An 18,021-nucleotide genomic window follows, 5' to 3' on the forward strand; every position below is an offset into this window, starting at 1 on the left:
ATTCCAAAGCAATCGTCAAGATTTGTACTTTTTAATATTTAAAAAAAAAAAAAAAAAAAAAAAAAAACTACCAAAAGTTGAGTAGCAATATCACTCACAGAGAACATTTTTAAAATATAATTTTAGATTATTGACATCGCTCAGTGGACAAAGTACATTTTCGCCAGACGTAATTAGATAAATCTAAGACGAAGTTTCATTTAAAATTCTTTCAGTATTTGGCTAGCTACTGTACCAAATATTTCTTTTTTAGAAATAATCACACGACAGCTAGTAAGGGGAGCTAATTATGTCAACACAATTACAGATTAAGGTAGTGTGCCGGACAATACGTCTGGAGATTAGCAGCCCCAGACGTGGTGACGTCAATGAAAAGTTTTTATGTACATGTAGTCTTACGGACAAGATTGATGGAATAATAATGCTGGAATTTCGTTCATTCTGTTTCCATAAAGGTCTGATTTTTTTCCCCTTTTTTATTTGGTTTCTTCAGATTTTGTGAGAAAATGGTGCCATTGAACCAGGGGCGGAACTACAGTGCCGCCAGACCCCGCAATGCGGTGGGGCCCAGACCGATTGGGGGCCCAAAAATCCTGGCTAAATTATTTAAAAAAAAAAAATTAAAAAAAAATAAATTAGGTGGAGGTCGAGTTATCTTTCTTCTACAGTTACAAACAAACACGATAGTCGGCAAACGTCTTTGATAAAAATGCACAGACTATAGCTCGAGAGACCGCCAGACGTAAAGTCAACTTCAAAGACGCAGCCTACCGTTCTTTTTAGTGGCGTCGACTAGGAGAACAAAAAAGCATTGTTATATTGTTTACATTATTAAAATACATATCTATGATTGTGTGTTTAAACTACTGGCCTGAATTCTACAAAAAATATAATTATTTATTTCGATCTCGTACATTTATAATTGCGTTCATTTTTACTTTAACAACTGTATCAATAAACTTGTAAAAGTGTTTAAGTTATCTCCCTTCAGCGAAGCATCTGAAATTTGACTGTGCCGGCACGCTTTGAAATCGGGCTGGGGAAATGTTGCGGCGACTATCCTGGTCTTCTAGACGACCGGAAAAAGTCGGCACTATTGATGTAGATGTTCATCGGCGCTTTCTTGTCCCCTTCCAATGAACCTTCCCAACTCTCTCCCCTGCCCCCTCTCACCCCTACCCCTCACCTCTACCCCTCACCACACCCTTACTCTTACAATAAGATGTAATGCATAGATTAACGAACCGTCTATGAACTACTGAACTGTAAACTGACCACTCCTGCACATTTTGTTTAAGACACTAGTCAGTAGTTGTTCATTTACCTGATGAACAGCGACGGAACTACAGTCCCGTCAGACCCCGCAATGCGCGGGGGGGGGGGGGGGCACGCCGTTTAGGGGCCCACGGCTGACCAAAATTAATATTTTTTTAAATTTTGAATTTAATTTTCGTGCATTTTTGCCTTAATATTTGGTTTGTAAAAGAAAAACACTAGCTGCGGTACGATTATCTTTATTTTACAGTCACTATACCACGCTCTTCCGCAACAGATAAAATCCATTACACAAACTACAGTGTAAAATATAGGCAACTCTTCAAATTTGAATGACTTCTTTGACTCGTTGCCCCCCACCTCTTTAATAGCTAAATAGAGGATACGTAACTGTTTAACCGATCCTCCAAAGTGTACTGTCGCGGATTAGGCAGGGGATGGGGACCAAAAAGGGGGTTCAAAAATTGTCGAATTTTTTTTACATATTTTAAACAGTTATTTATAGTTGTATTTTTTAACCATTGTCAAGGCCGAGTTCTATTTCCCTACAATCAAACACACGCTGTCGTCGGCAAAATTCTTTTTAAAAAACAACAAAGTCCATAGCACGAAAAGCCGCTACATATGAAGTGGGCTTTCGTCTTTGCGGCATTGGTAAGGGACCGGAAATCCTTTGTACATTTTTCAATGTTAATGTGTTTGTGATAGTGGTTGAATTTGTATCTTGCATCCTACAAATAATAAAAAAATAATATAATACTATACTAGAAACTTCAGTTTTATATACGGTTACTTGTTTTTGCTTTTACGAGAAATATCATAGTAAACTTTTAAAGTCTATACTTGGAATAATCTCCCCTGAGTAAGTTTTACAATGGGCGATGCTGACGTACATAGATCAAGGCGTTTTGATGTCGCTTTCAAGTTTTTTTCCCGAGCCGACCCCTATCCCACCCCTCTTTCTCAACCTCACAAGTATCGAGGAGATAAATGTATCGTTTATGAACTACTTCCTAACCGTACGATTCAACACTTCAGCACATTTTGTCAGACACTAGACAGCACTAGATCTAGATCTAGATCTAGTCAACAGATATTAATTTACTTTCATAGTATTAGGCACATCTAATTCACAAAACAGGGCAGGTAAGATTATTTTTATATAATTATTTAGAAATTAATTACGTTTAGAATTAATTGAACATTATTAATAGTCAATTACTATTTATAAATGACGTCATTGAGGTGGGGGTGTGTGAGGGTCTGGCTTTTTGTTAGTCCCCCCCCCCCCCCTCCCCTAAATCAGAAGGTTATCCAACGCGTGACCTGGCCACATACAGTTGTACATGTGAAAAACATTTTTCTGTCTATTTTGCATTACTGCATCATTCACCCAATCGCCATGAAAACTTGGGAAGCTGTTGAGTACAGCCCCGCAAAAGTTTCTGTCATAGGCCTAACATTTGTACATATTGGAGTGGGGACTCCTAACGGAAATATGTGATTTAGCGCCCCGTGATCCTGCATAAACGGATGAGGTTACTACTTGAATACAACCGGCGTCAGTGTCATCCTGAGCGCATCACATATGAGCAAGTTGGCCCCCCACAGACAGTCGTTTAAAAGTTTCCACAACACTAGGAATAAGTCTCGCTACAACACTCGATGACTAAATCTAATTAGGTGTCGCACCAATGTTTCTTCCTAGGTAGACTGTTTTCGGAGGAGGGGTGGGGGAGGGGGAGCTCTGCCGGAAGAAACAATGTGTTGCACCCATCACCCGTGCAGTAATGTAACCGGTAGCTCCAAGAGCCCCGTGACTCCCCTGACACCTGGGTCGTCGCCGAAGGACTTACAGCATGCCTTGGCGTGTCTAGTTGGTAGTGTGGACAAACCCGCGCCCTAAGATCCAAGAAATGAACTGCCGACATTGTTAACATTTAATTCAACTTCTGGAAAACAGGGCACACGGTTGGTAACGTTTTGATGAAAGCCTCATAAAAACCGGCGTCAGTTTGGAGTGTTGTACTAGATTTAGAGAGTCCGTGCTTCTCACATGGAAAACTGAATGGGGCCAGCTCGTGTGTTGGAAAACCTCTGATTTATTCGGGTACCGGATACATTTTTTTTTAAAAAATTTAGTGCGACCTTTGTTTTCCATATATATATATATATATATATATATATATATATATATATATATATATATATATATATATATATATATATATATATATATATATATATATATATATAGGGGCCCAAAAAAAAATTCTGCGGGGGGGCCTTTTTTTTCTAGTTCCGCCACTGCATTGAACTATTTTTAATCAATTTTTTTTTTGTAAACAGTAAGATGTAGCTAACAAAAGTATGTTGGGGCGGCGTGGTCAGGCGACAGAGCGCACGACTGAAAATCTGTAAATTGTAAAGCTCGAGTTCGGATCCTTGGCTCGAGTCTGTATGAAGTTACTGAATCAACTCAGCTCTAATGGGTAAGGGGCTCACGTTGGGGAAAGTAATGGCTGCTGGGCATAGCACTAGCTACAATACTAATTCATCTGTTTGTAAACTCTACTTCTTCTGCCACATTGACTGCCATATTGGAACTGTAATATCTACCTACTATTTAGTGTTTTGAATTTAAAAAATAAATAAAAATTCAGATATTTTAATCCTTAGCTCTGGAAAAAAAATACCACCCAGTAGTAACTCATTGTTATTGAGTTAATTTCTCACAGCTTTCTTGTTAACCCAACTCTCATCCTCCTCTATGTCACACCTTAACTCACCCCCCCCCCCCCCCATATCAAACAAGGAATCCCATGTGTCTTTTGTCTATGCTGGTCAAAAGATTATCGAGATACGAATTTTAAAAACTGTCGAATTTAAATAGAATCATGGCTCTATTACTGAGCGGCTGTTGTTTTTTCTTTGACCAGAATATTCATAGTACTGTAAAGGCTGAATTCTATACTTGCCTAATAGCTAAATATATTACATTAAGGCACTGTGATTTAGCAAACGTCATATACTTGATTGAACACTGACCTACATCTCATCCATCCCCTCTATACAAGCATACACACACAAACCACACACTCACTCACACACACACAAACCACACACTCATCAATCAACACTACCACTCGACCACATCACCACCGCCGTTGCTGAATGAGAATTTTAATCTCCGCTCTCCTCTCGCGCGGACGTGAAAATCTCGCAGCTTTTTCTAAGAAACGAATGTCTTGGCGAGGGGTCGCTGAGACAAGCCAAGATCTGAAAACAGAATTATCCGATCGCCCTTCTAAATCTTGATTAGAAACGCATAAAAAAAAAACCGCGGACCCCATGGAGAACATGGACGAAACATGGACAAATTGGCCAGCGCCCAGACAACAATCATTTGGCCACCTTTTATTGCCAGATTTTTTTTTACCCCCAACGCGATCACCGGCCGCCATGTTGGGGCATCGGCGAAGCTACGCGTCTCTATCATCGGTTTAATTAGCCAGACTTGCCAGATTTTTCTCCTGCGACGAGCTGAAAAAAAATGTTTTAAGCTGGTCATTTATTATTGACCAGGCCGTGTTGGCGTTTTCGTTTTTTTTTTTAAATTGTTTTTCGGAGTTTGTTGATGTTCTATTTATAAACTGATATTTTCGACGAAGGGATAGAGAGAAAAGGGGTATGAGGAGTGTGTGTGTGAGAGAGAGAGAGAGGGGGTTGTATTAAGAATTATTGAACCGAGCTTTTAAAAGCACAAACCACTTTGTTGTTAGACCACAGCAATCAAAAATGGATTTTAAAAAAGATTACAGTGTTGATTTATGTGATTAAAAACTCCTCCTTTAGACTTAAACAAGTACCCGCCTTACCTACTTGTACTAGTTCTTATACAAAGTGTTTTTATTTCATATTTTTTTTTTCCTGTGTGGGGAAACTTATAACTTTCAGAGGGCGCACTTGAAACAAATCTGTCAGTTAGAAGTGTCCGAAATTTCGCTCGGGCGTTTTTATCTAGACAGACAAACGATGAAGTGAGTTAAATAAAATATTTTCGGGTGGAGGGACGGAGACTGGTTTAAACTTAAAGCATAATATGTTACTTTATAAATTATATACATTGCTCAATTATTTTTATTTATTGTGTGTATCCTGACCTAAACACCATTCACTAGTTTCAAAAAGCACGATAAGTTGAATAAGGACTGAATAAATATCGAAACGCGTTAAACTAAATCGTTTAATATAAAAGCAAAAAATAAGTAAGTAGAAGTCAGTAATTGAGTGCCATTTGTATTTTTGAAATAAATTGTGGTTAACTTAAAATTACAAACTTTACAAATGACGATAGCTTAAACATAAGATTACATTACATTTATAATCTGAGTGATTAACATGGCCTGATGTAAAAAAAAAATAATTAAAAACACGTTTCGCCATAATTTTATACAAGTCTTAGCCACAGTTAGGGCTGATTTTTTAAGCAAGTGTTGTAAAAGTTTAAGAAAAAAAAAATTTCGCAACTGAAAATTTGATTTTTGGCACTAACTCTTAATCAGCGTCAAGAAAAAAATCTGGCAGGTCCGGAGGGCAATCTAGTCCACAACGTTAACATTTTTTTCTAGGGAGACTAGTTCAGATGTCACTCTAGCAATGGGCAATAGTTTGGTAACTGTAAAAAAAATTATTATTCTTTGTATATAAACAGTCACTTTAACGTACACACACATATACAAACGCACACTTACAAACTACAATGGTTGCTTATGTACAGAGACCCATACATTTATCTTTATATTGTGAGACAAACATAATTTTAACGCTAATTTAACACTACAGTTGCAGACAAAATGTCATTTATGGATTTATGGATGATACCAAATCATGCATATGGATTGTACATCACCACCATCAACAATGTGAGCTAAAGAGTAATAGCAAGCTTGTATACATTAAACCAGTGGTTCTAACATTTTTGAAAGTATCGAACCCCATCTGTTTCATATGCGAATTCACCAAACCCCTTCTTAATGGTTATATCGACCGCAATGACAAAATCCTATCGTGAATCATATAAGTCGCGTGCGTGTCTTGAACTTTGCCGAACCCCTGGGATTCGATAGTACCCAAGTTAAGAACCACAGCATTAAACTGATAACAAAGATTACTTATTAACATAGCAAATTGAATTAACAAGTAAGGACACCGCAAGACAGGGTTTATTCTAAAAATGTAACAGCCTCGTTTTTAGGTAGACCTCGCGATCAATCGATCTGGAAATATATAATCCATGTCGAGGGCAACCTATTTCAAGAGTTCTTGAAAGTTTCTTTAACCCCGTTATCAAATCCCAAAGCCATCTTCTAGGGCGTCCTCGGTGTGGTGTACAACTTGATTCACTTCAAAACCGAATTAACGTACCTCCCCCCCCCCCCCCCCAAAAATGATTTTTACAATCGCGGGCCCTTTTGTGTTGATCTTCTAGCCCGGCGCCCAAATGAATTCACCACGCCCCGTTTCACGCCCCCGAGTTTCCTTATGTTTCCGCGCGGAGCTTTAAAGACGCATTTATTTCGGGTATCAACCCTAACGGGAAATTCCGAAATCTCAGCGTAGCGTGATAGATATGGGAGGTTGTCAATGTAAAAAAAAAAAAAAAATACAAATATAAAGTGCCTGAAAATTGTCCGAGCGTTTAAGAAAAATGTCAGCTTTTGATTCGGTTTTTTCTCCCCGTTTTTTCTTTTTAAAAAACCCGAAAAAAAATAACGTTTTGGTGTTAGATATTCGTTGGGGGTTGATTGTGTTTGCAGAAGAAAAAAAAATGGATGGGTATATTGTGACACGGAGACGCCTCTCTCGTGGATCTGTATCTTCGCTAGAAAGGAAATACGTTTACGTGTTCGGGATTTTTTTTTTCATTCCGTATTTTCGGGGTCAAATTAAGATTAAAGCCGTTTTGAGTTGTTTTTTTTTAAGTCTGGTTAGCGGGGGCAATAAGAACAAGATGTGCTTGAAGTTTCAAACCTCTTGATATAGAGTTTTGTTGGGACGGTATTCACACATTGTAGACCTGTATATATATATATATATATATATATATATATATATATATATATATATATATATATATATATATATATATATATATATATATATATATAAACAATTTAATTTCATTAGTGGTTGTTTGGTCGTTATTGGCAATCATAGCATATGTGTCAGGAGAGTGCATTAGACTATTGTAGGAAACATTTAAAACCACTAGACCACGGGTTCCCAACGAGAAATGTTAACTAGGCCTATAGAATACTTGCGGTACATATTGATCATTGAAGCGTCGATTATTTAACATCGTGATCCACTTATGTTAGTAAACGTGGGTTTGATGACATGATAGAGGTAAAATATAAGAAAAATATTATAATTAAATTAAAGCTCAGCGGCCTTTATTGATAATAACAGGCTGACACATACGTGTTCGTGAAACCCCGTCCAACATTATAATTAAGAACAAACAGAAGATAATAAGAAATGTTATTTTACTTTTTCTACTGATTTAGTCTATACAACGATAGACATTAGCGGCTTCAAATTATTCATTGCTGTCATCTAACACCAAGTTAAATTATCCGTTTCATCAAGAGCTTGAAATTTCAGTGCAACAACAAAACAAAAAAAAAAATCAGAAAATATTTTATTGCATGCATATTACCGAAAACTCGTTACTCCGGAAAACGCGTTAGGAAGCAAACGAATACTCACCACCAAAACTACCGAACCCCATGACCCATGCGTCAAAAACCCCTGACCCGTACTTCAAAACCCATGTCTTGGGTTAAAAGTACACGCCCCTGAAGTAGAGATGGTGATGTCACCACCGCCAGCACGAGTTGAGTGACGTGACCCCTGACCTGTCTTGGTATCTGGGTTGACCCAGCAACTGATCACCAGTTTGACCCGTGTCAGTCACGGGGACTGGCCAGGGTCTCCATGTTAACTTTCGGTCAAAATATTGTTAATTACTTTTCTGTTAGCCGTACCCAATTAAAGTCATATCTAATAGCTCTGTTATTATGGCGACGGCCTGGTCAGATGGTAGAGCTAACGACTGATAACCCGAAAGTATCGGGTTCGGATCCATGGTTTGAGTCTCTGAGTCAACCCACTTCTGATGAGTACCTGACTCACGTTAAATAAACTAAATCGCGCTGTAGTGCTTACGACACTATCCCTATCCCCTTGTATGTTGAGCTCATTGAAACAGATGAACTCTAATTCACCTGACCCTCGTGTCTAGGTCAGAAACGAGATATGATGATTTTGATGATAACTCATGATCTTTATTACGATCAAGATTAAGCTTAGTATTGGGCTAAAATCTATTTACAGGTTACAGTTTCACTCAATGAAAGTAGATTTTCATTTTTTTTTTTTTAAATCTTTTTTTCTGACATGTACTTTCATTTATTTAAGATGTTTTACTTATACATAGTATACAACTTCTAATTACAATTTTACATCTGAAAATACAAATGTGTAATTAAATGGTGGAGTTGAAATATATTTAGGATTAAAGAAAAATAATATAAATAGTAGGGGCTTATAACTAGGACTGAAATAAATTTAGGAGTAAAGAAAAAAAATATAACTATTATAAGCAGCCTGGAAGATTATGTAGAGTACATTGAGACAAATCAAATAAAACATTCTTCTATCTCTAGCAGCTTTATCCTCCCACGTTTTTTTTTTGTTTGATAAATTTATTTTAAGCATTAATAGTAATAACTTTATTGTTAATACAGTTTCAAAGAAATGATCATAAATTAAATGCATAATGATTCTAATTTCTCGAGATTCCAGATACAATAGGAACCTTAATGGCAAATAATAAATGATGCGAAGCGAGGTGGGGACATGGGGGTTGTGGGGGTGGGAGTCAAATTTATGTTGTTGGATACGTATTTTGATAATGCATCATCCTCAGTATTTAACATAGTATTTTAACACAGGGATGTGGTCATGGGGGACTAGGGGGATGCAGTTATGTGGGCAATATGACATGGGGATTCTTGGGCTCAGGGGCGGGGAGGGTGATTTGGATGGTGCTGTATTTTTCTTTTTTTTAAGTAGATTTTTTACACTACGACAGAATTGGAAAACAGCCCAGAACACAGGAACACAAAATGAAAAACTTCTTAAAGTGTGCAAGTTATAAAACCACGTCCAGAATTGCAGGTTTAAAAAATACTCTGATTTATAATAATGAAGCTTACACTGCACATAAAAATAGATCGCAATTAACATTATATTTATATGCGGTATTGGTAGCTGAAATTTAATCTGTGTTTACCGTCTAGTCTAGGAGGGATTATTTTCGACATTTTAACAAATACAGACAGAGTTATTACTCTTTATTTGGCAATGTTGTCTCCCTTGGGTCTATTTATAGAGAAATGTATTTTTTTTTTATTAATGTTGTGTTTTGAAATAACTATCAGATGTCATTTGGAGTTCCTTTTAGCTGTAGCGTATCTTTGGTGTTTCATCTAGGTGCGTATTAAAAAAGCTATTTAACTCGACTTTTTTTGTAAATAATTAACTTTCTGGTTTATTAAATTTTAAAATCGTAATTTAACGCTTTTATATGTTATGTATAAATTCTACTTCATCTACCAAATGAATATTTCTGTATTTCCAATGTAGTTTGAAAGTATTCTTTAACCTTTAAAAAATGTAATAACGCTTATTCAATAGATTTCTGAAAAGGCTTTTGTTTCCTAAGTTTATCAACCATTAAACACCCCCCCCCCCCACATCACACATTCACAAGGTCACATACAAATAACTTAAGGATTTTTTAAAACTTGTAGTTCAGATACTTCTCACTTACATCTAAATTAATGTATGGCGAAATTCTAACGTGTAAATACATAACCTTCTAGCTTACACGTCGTAATTGAATTTTTTTTTTAAATAGCTGATTATAAAGACAGGTAGAGCTTATTTCGGGCAACGATAGAGGAAATACGCAAGGCGCTTATATCCTCTCACGGGCTGGCGAGGAATTAAATACTGAACTAAACTTACAGTTTCCAGGACAAAGCGTGCTGTTTATTCTGTCTTCCTGTAATGATATAAGCACGTACTAAAGAACATAAATATGCCCAATATGGTGGATGTTCTTCATCGGGCTATGAATAAGTTGAGTTTAATTTATCGCCTTTGTTTTACACGACAAAATATTACGAGACAAATTCATTTAAACAATTTTTCGAAACGATGACACGAATTTAAGGCTAGTCTACCTTCCAGTGGCGTAGCTAGGGGAGGGCGGGTGGGGCGGCCGCCCCGGGCGCCGACCCTAAGTGGGCGCTGAAAAGGGTAGGACAAAAAAATTAAAAAGCTCATTTTCAGCCGGGATATTGAATTATACACAGTCAATTTTACGAAATGCTACATGGCTCTACACACTGATTTCTACATAAATTGTGTGGCATCACAATAGAAACCTTTACGGAGGAATGGGTCACTACGCCTGTTACCTGCAGTTGTTTTTTTCTAGTCGTTGAAAAGTCAGCGATTCCTCTTTCTCCAGCAAGTGTGCGAGTGTATTATAGAAGGAAGGCACGGGTGTATTATAGAAGGAAGGCACGGGTGTATTATAGAAGGAAGGCACGGGTGTATTATAGAAGGAAGGCACGGGTGTATTATAGAAGGAAGGCACGGGTGTATTATAGGAGGAAGTACGAGTGTATTATAGGAGGAAGTACGAGTGTATTATAGAGGGAAGGTACGAGGGCATAATGCAAAGAGTGAGGAAGGGGAGGGGCTGTGACAATGTGAGATAGACGAGGAGTGTGGAAGTAGAGTTGGTGAGATAGAAGAGGTAAAAAAAAAAAATTATCGAAAACTTCGGGACATCGCTTTTGGAAGCCTTAAACGTTACCCATATCGATTTTGAACTTGAAAAAAAAATGGCGCGGGGAAATCATTTTGTGGCAGACGGCTGTGTTCTATCCCCAGCCCATGCCCGGAGACCCGTCCACCAGCAGACGATACCAGTGGTTTAACAGAGTTACAAGTGTCAGGTCCACTCAAAAATCGTTTGCCGCAAATCTGGACTGTCGTTGTCATGGACACGCGACGGCTGGGAAGTAAAGCATGTGGCCGGGCATTGTGGGATGCGGGGGAAAATGACCGGAAGTGGACGTGTGACATGCGCGCGTGAGGACGTTAAAGAGGAACTTTTGATTGTAATTAGGGCCGGTGGTGTCACGTGGTCGAAAATTATATTTAGGAATTACGATTAAGCTGTGTTTAGTATTTGCGATGTGGAGAGGTCGAAGAAAAAGGAACAGTACACAAACCAGTAAACAACTAGGGAATTTAAAAAAATATAGGGTTTAGGATCTTTCGTTAGTATCGATACTTTGTTTTTTTTGTGTGTGGGAGGGAAGGAGTGGGGGGGGGGGGGGTGTACACCGGAGAGAGAGAGTTTGAGAACTAACTTTCAGAGACGCAGTTTCATTTATTTATGCACATACTAAACTGTGTTGAAATAATCTTAAAAGTTTAATTTTCTTTTTTTCAAAAGACCATTTATATATTTAAAAATGCAGTGGTTCTTCCAGACTTTTTTCTCCGGGGGGGGGGGGGGCACTTGAAATTTTCGGGGGGGGGGGGGGCGTAGACTTCCTTCGGGGGGGGGGCGGCGGACACTGTTAAAAGTATATATTTTCTATATAAATTTTATAAATTTCATTTCGTTCGGGGGGGGGGGGCGGTATTTGTTTGAATATTTGACTTTATTTATTTGTATGTGTGTGTTTGTACTTGTATATTTGTATGTTTGTATGTTTGTTCTGTTAGGGCCAGTGACATACCTATTTTCCTTATAATCTACCTGCTGCCAACGTTTTCTCCGAGCTACGCCATTATTATAAGATTAGAACACCTTTTCACTAAACCCCAACCTGTTTTATTACCCACACCTGTACATGAGACCACAACATATGGGGATAACTCTTTTTTACAAATATTTACCCATCAGAGTAGTCTACCTTTTATTGACGTCATCATTTTTGTCTCTTTGACAACGGGTATGTTAAAGGGGAAATAACCGTCAAGACATTCTACCCCCCCCCCCCCCCCCCGTCTGTTTTTTTGCGCCTCCGACCTCCTTTGAAGTTTATGAATAACATAAAATTGTACGCGGGGTCTAGCAGCAGGGGGGCTGGGGTCTAAGCTCAGGGGGGGTTAAGAGGTTAGCGTTCACGTTTGAACTCACGCGCACACGGAGCGAGTTCCACGCATGCACAGACACAGACAGACAAACACAGACACAGACTCACACATACACTCAAACACATAAACACATAGACATGCACACATACTAGTGCATACATTCAATGGCAAACAAGCGTATTCACATCGATATATGAATGCACAATCACAATCCTCATGCACGTAAACACACACACTAACGTGATTGAATTTATAAGCAAGTATGCATAAATACACGCACGCAAATGAATATACATTTGCACAGTCAATTCATTCGCAAGCGCACATGTAAAAATGCGGAAGTTGTCAGTTACATTAGCGCAAAATACGGTTGATAAAATATATCACCATGACGTCATCGAAACTTCTGTATTCATACTTTCTGCTAAACCATACAAATGAAAAAAAAATTATTTTTAAAATCTGATAACTCACGCGATGCTGTTATTTTGACCAACACCTGTAAACTACAACTACTACCATTAACCCAATATAACCTTTGCCCTTTAGTTAATCATTCCGGCTCCACTACGAACCTTAACCCTAACTCTGACTTAGCTGCTTGACTTGAAAAGTACCAACGTCTGTTGTTTCTTATTTCCAGATAGTGTATTGATGGTCCAGGGAGGTGGGGGGGGGGGGGGGTAGCAAAGAACCCTCATGGATCGATACCCACCGACGCCCACGACACTGGACGAAATGTTACTCCGCCATTTCTATTTAAACACTTCGCGGACACCACACACTTCAAACACTACTCCAGGGGCTTCTTCCAACTCACCCTCACCCCCTCCCTCATCCCCCCACCCCGGGTTAAAACCACTGTCCATAAGTCAACAGCAATAATCAATTTCAAAGCCCCATGAAAAAGCACCAGGCACTACTCCTAAGAAAAAGACACACAGAATATGGTGTTCGGTGTTTGTAGAGTTGCTTCCCTTCGTTACTGCCTCTTCGTTATAAGGGAGATAAGTTATTTAAACAGTCATTATTTTTTTGTATCAGATAAAAGTATTGTTGTAAAGGACGCTTGGATCATCTACAAAGTAGCCAAAAATACTGTGTTAAATAACAGTCGGTAGTAGTTGATTCTAAAATATACGATTAAAATACCCCACCGTTTCTTAATCGTGGTATTTCTAGATGAGCCAGCAGTGTGTTTTTTTTTCTACTACGCCTGTTTTAAGCATCAGTTTTAAACCCCCATTCAGGGTTGTCGTATAAATTCACCATACACTTTTTATTTACCTTTTTCATTACGTTTGTTAAAAAAAAATTACAGATGTCTGACCCAACTTTGGCTGTTTAACAATGAAATTAATCAACATTCACATATGTAACACATTTAATTTTTCTAATAATATTGTCTTAAAGCAAAGTGAGAGTGAATAATTCGAAAATTCATATATTACGAAGATCTATTAAAGTCTGGAGTTTTTATTTAGAGGTTAATTTGCACAAAAATGTAACATAAAAAACCTCGATTTTTTTTCCGTAAAATTATTCTCTATTTCAATCACTTTTGATATACAAATAGTTGGTTATTTCCCTTGAAAGCATTTAAATTTTTAAAATGGGAAGTAACTGTCAAATTTATAACAATTGTCAAAACGACTTTTATTCAACTTTGTAATATATTGATATCAATGTAACGCACTTTTCCTAACAGCACCTAGTACCAGTCCCCACCCAGAATTCCCAATTAATAAACCGCCGAAAACTAAAGAGTACCACGTTTATAAGTACCGTTACACAACAAATATAAACTAAACTAGCTACGCAATCAATAAAGTGCCACATTTTCCTACCCACTTATCTCCGAATAAGTTATCATTAAGCAAAACAACGTTTCTCCACCGTGTTTAATACTATTTTTAAAACATTCAACATATTTATAATAATTATTCGTGTTGGATAAAAGTATAAGAAGAAACCGTTATTTCGGTAGAACAGTGTGGTAAGTCAATACCTTTTTAGCCGTGTTTGCTGTAAGGACCAGGATTATGTTTAGGCCTTGGGATAGAGCAATGATTAGGGTCGGAGTGAAGATTTAGATTCAGGGTAAAGATCAGGTTTAGGGACATGTCTACTTTTACGGGCTGAGTTACTAGCAAAACAAAACAAAACAAAAATAGCTTTAAAATGTCACATTGTGACTTTTTATAAAAGTACATCAAGTCACGAACCTAGTTCGATGAGAGGGGGGGGGGGGGGGGAGTGGAGATTACATGCTTGTCTGCGCATGTCATAAATTTCGGTACAATCAACGGCGCAGGTTCGGGGAGTGGGCGTTAAAATGGTGGCCTCGTCCGTGACATGCGCAGAGAGCCGTTTGGGGGGTACGCTATTGCCACTTCAACAAAAACCAAATCAAGGGCGGGTAATTTATAATTAATAGGATGGAGTTGTCACCCCTCGCTGTGTGATTCAATAAAAACAGCGGTCACTCGCTGGTCGCCCCTTCTATCAGCTAACCAGGGGGGCCGGGGTCATACACCCCCCCCCCTCATGCCGTCCTATATCCTAATGAGTTTGTCGTCAGGAAGATAATGTGATGGCCATAAACATGAGAAATGCTGTCTTTGTGCGATGTGGGGGTGGGGGAGGGGGGGTGAAGATGTTATTGCTGCTTTTATTTTAGTGATGTGATGAGGGTGCCGTGGTTGGGGGAGAGAGTTATTGTGTTATTGTTCATTGTTTCGAACCCTGATTCCCTGCTATGTCGAAATGACTTACCTAAGGCAAAAAAAAAAAAAAAAAAACGGAAAAAAAAAACGTGTATTGAAATCATCCAGCAAAAATCTTAACCCAGCAATAGTTGGAAAAAGGAAATGCAGAAGTGAATCTTACTGAGAACACAACTCTAGACTAGCCGTTACAGATACACTCTGCTTCATCTGCTCAATGATCCGCCGTCTTTTGAACATATCTTCACCACAACTAAAAAATGAATAAACTTAACAAAGTATTCTATCAAAGGTAAACTAACAACAAATGTTTTATAAAATCTTTATTTATTACGGCGTTTAAAAATAGATTCGTTCTTACACAAAGTCGACTTGTGTTTTTCCAGTAATATATATTTCATTATGTTTTTAGCAAAACATGATTGTATTGTTTGTGTTCCTATCGTGTCAATACATTAGATCTCTGTTTAAGATGCAAAATGTGGGGGTGGAGGAAAAGGGGAGGGGGATAGCGATAAAATGATGCACTTAACATATCAGGAAATTGTATTTACAAAAAAAAATAAGTTTAGATACATTTTTCTTGGTAAGGTTCGATTTCCCTTTTTATATCTGTTATCCAGGGGCGTTGTTTGAAAGGTAACGATGACGCTTCTGTAAGAAAGATTATTTTGTGAATGAATCAAGCTACAGTTATCAGTTCCGATCTAGGGACGCTTTGGGGGACTGGTGCAGATGAAGTAGAGCTTACCTGATTACTTTGTTAATTAACGGACAGGAATAGATTTAATGGGCTGTGAAATGCCACGTCTTTCTGACTGAATTTCATTTTTATACCGTTAAACATTTGTAATAAGTAACCGTGTCGTACCTGAAAGTCAATCAGGCAGATGAAGTAGAGTTTATTTGTTACCTAGGCACATATTTACTCTCAAGTTGGTGGACCCGAGGCCGTTCGACTGACTCCAAACCATGACCAGTGTGTCAGGCTAGCAGTAACACGCTCGAGTAGTTTCACGCATGGCTGATTTTCAAATATTATTTTGACATCTTTTTTTGTGTATACACCAACCGTGAACCACAGCTTCTACCACCTTCACATCATCCAGCCACACCACCTCAACCACCACCTCAGCCACAACTTCAACCACCACATCAACCACCACATCAACCATCACCTCAATCCCCACCACAGCCACAACTTCAACCACCGCCACAAACATCATCTCCATCACCACCTCAAACATCACTTTACCGAACATCTCAACCACCACATCAACCATCACCTCAATCCACACCACAGCCACAACTTCAACCACCGCATCAAACATCATCTCCATCACCACCTCAAACATCACTTTACCGAACACCTCAACCACCACATCAACCATCACCTCAATCCACACCACAGCCACAACTTCAACCACCGCCACAAACATCATCTCCATCACCACCTCAAACATCACTTTACCGAACATCTCAACCACCACATCAACCATCACCTCAATCCACACCACAGCCACAACTTCAACCACCGCCACAAACATCATCTCCATCACCACCTCAAACATCACTTTACCGAACACCTCAACCACCACATCAACCATCACCTCAATCCCCACCACAGCCACAACTTCAACCACCGCCACAAACATCATCTCCATCACCACCTCAAACATCACTTTACCGAACACCTCAACCACCACATCAACCATCATCTCAATCCCCACCACAGCCACAACTTCAACCATCAACTCCGTCAACATCACCCCCAACATCCCACCCTATCCCCATCCTTATAACCTCCACACCTCCACCACAACCTCTGTCTATTCTACCACCCTCCAACCTGCCCCCCCCCCCCCCCCACCAAAAACCTGTATCACAAAAATGTCAAACATTGAACTAATCTGATTAAAGACACCGCCATGTTGTACTAATGATATAAACCATCTCAGCTGTCCCATGTGAAAGATCTGTTCTTTAAAAAACAACGATGAGGACGGGAAGTTACGGCCCTCTAACACGAACAATAGGAAATAAAAATGTCATGAAGTAATTGCCGACACGGGCACAAACATTAAAGAACACGTGACTTTTAACCCCGCCCACTCACCTTATATCACCCCTCCCACTAACGTAGAAATAATACTCGATATTATGATACAATCTGTTTCCTCTTCGCCGCAACAATAAGTGCAAATGTTGGAAAGTACTACAGCACACATGAAGTTTAAAGTTCAACAGTATATGATCTTTGTCTACTATTAGATGCACAATAGTGCTTACTTACCATAACATCAACGACTGTTATGTAAAAATATAACTCATTTGAATGCCCCAGCTTTTAAATCGTTAAAAAACGAAGAAAATAAAATTAAAATATAAGAATAATAACAATACAGTATCACCCATTTATTAGTATTACCCAAGAATGCAGCATTTCATCTGCAGCTTATTTAAACGTGTGTTCAAAACCCTAAAGTAGTCGTAGTCTCTACCACCAGACCACGCCGTATATAGTTAACTTGATCAAATGTTAAGCGGTCGTCCGTAAATGACGTCACACTCGTAGAGGGGTGGGGGCGTAATTTTTTGACGGTGTGTGATGAGGGGGAGGGGGTTCAGATGGTGTTACGTCACACTTTTGCATTGTAAAAAGCATTATTAGAAAACGAATTTTAGCCGTTATTTCGCGTTTTAGAGTTCAGACAAGATTTTGAAAAAAATATCGTATTTTAAGAAAGATTGAACTGCAATTTTGAGG

The sequence above is a fragment of the Physella acuta genome, unplaced genomic scaffold (genome assembly GCF_028476545.2).
Source record: "Physella acuta isolate Inbredline_101_S28 unplaced genomic scaffold, ASM2847654v3 ptg001822l, whole genome shotgun sequence".
NCBI lineage: Eukaryota > Metazoa > Mollusca > Gastropoda > Physidae > Physella > Physella acuta.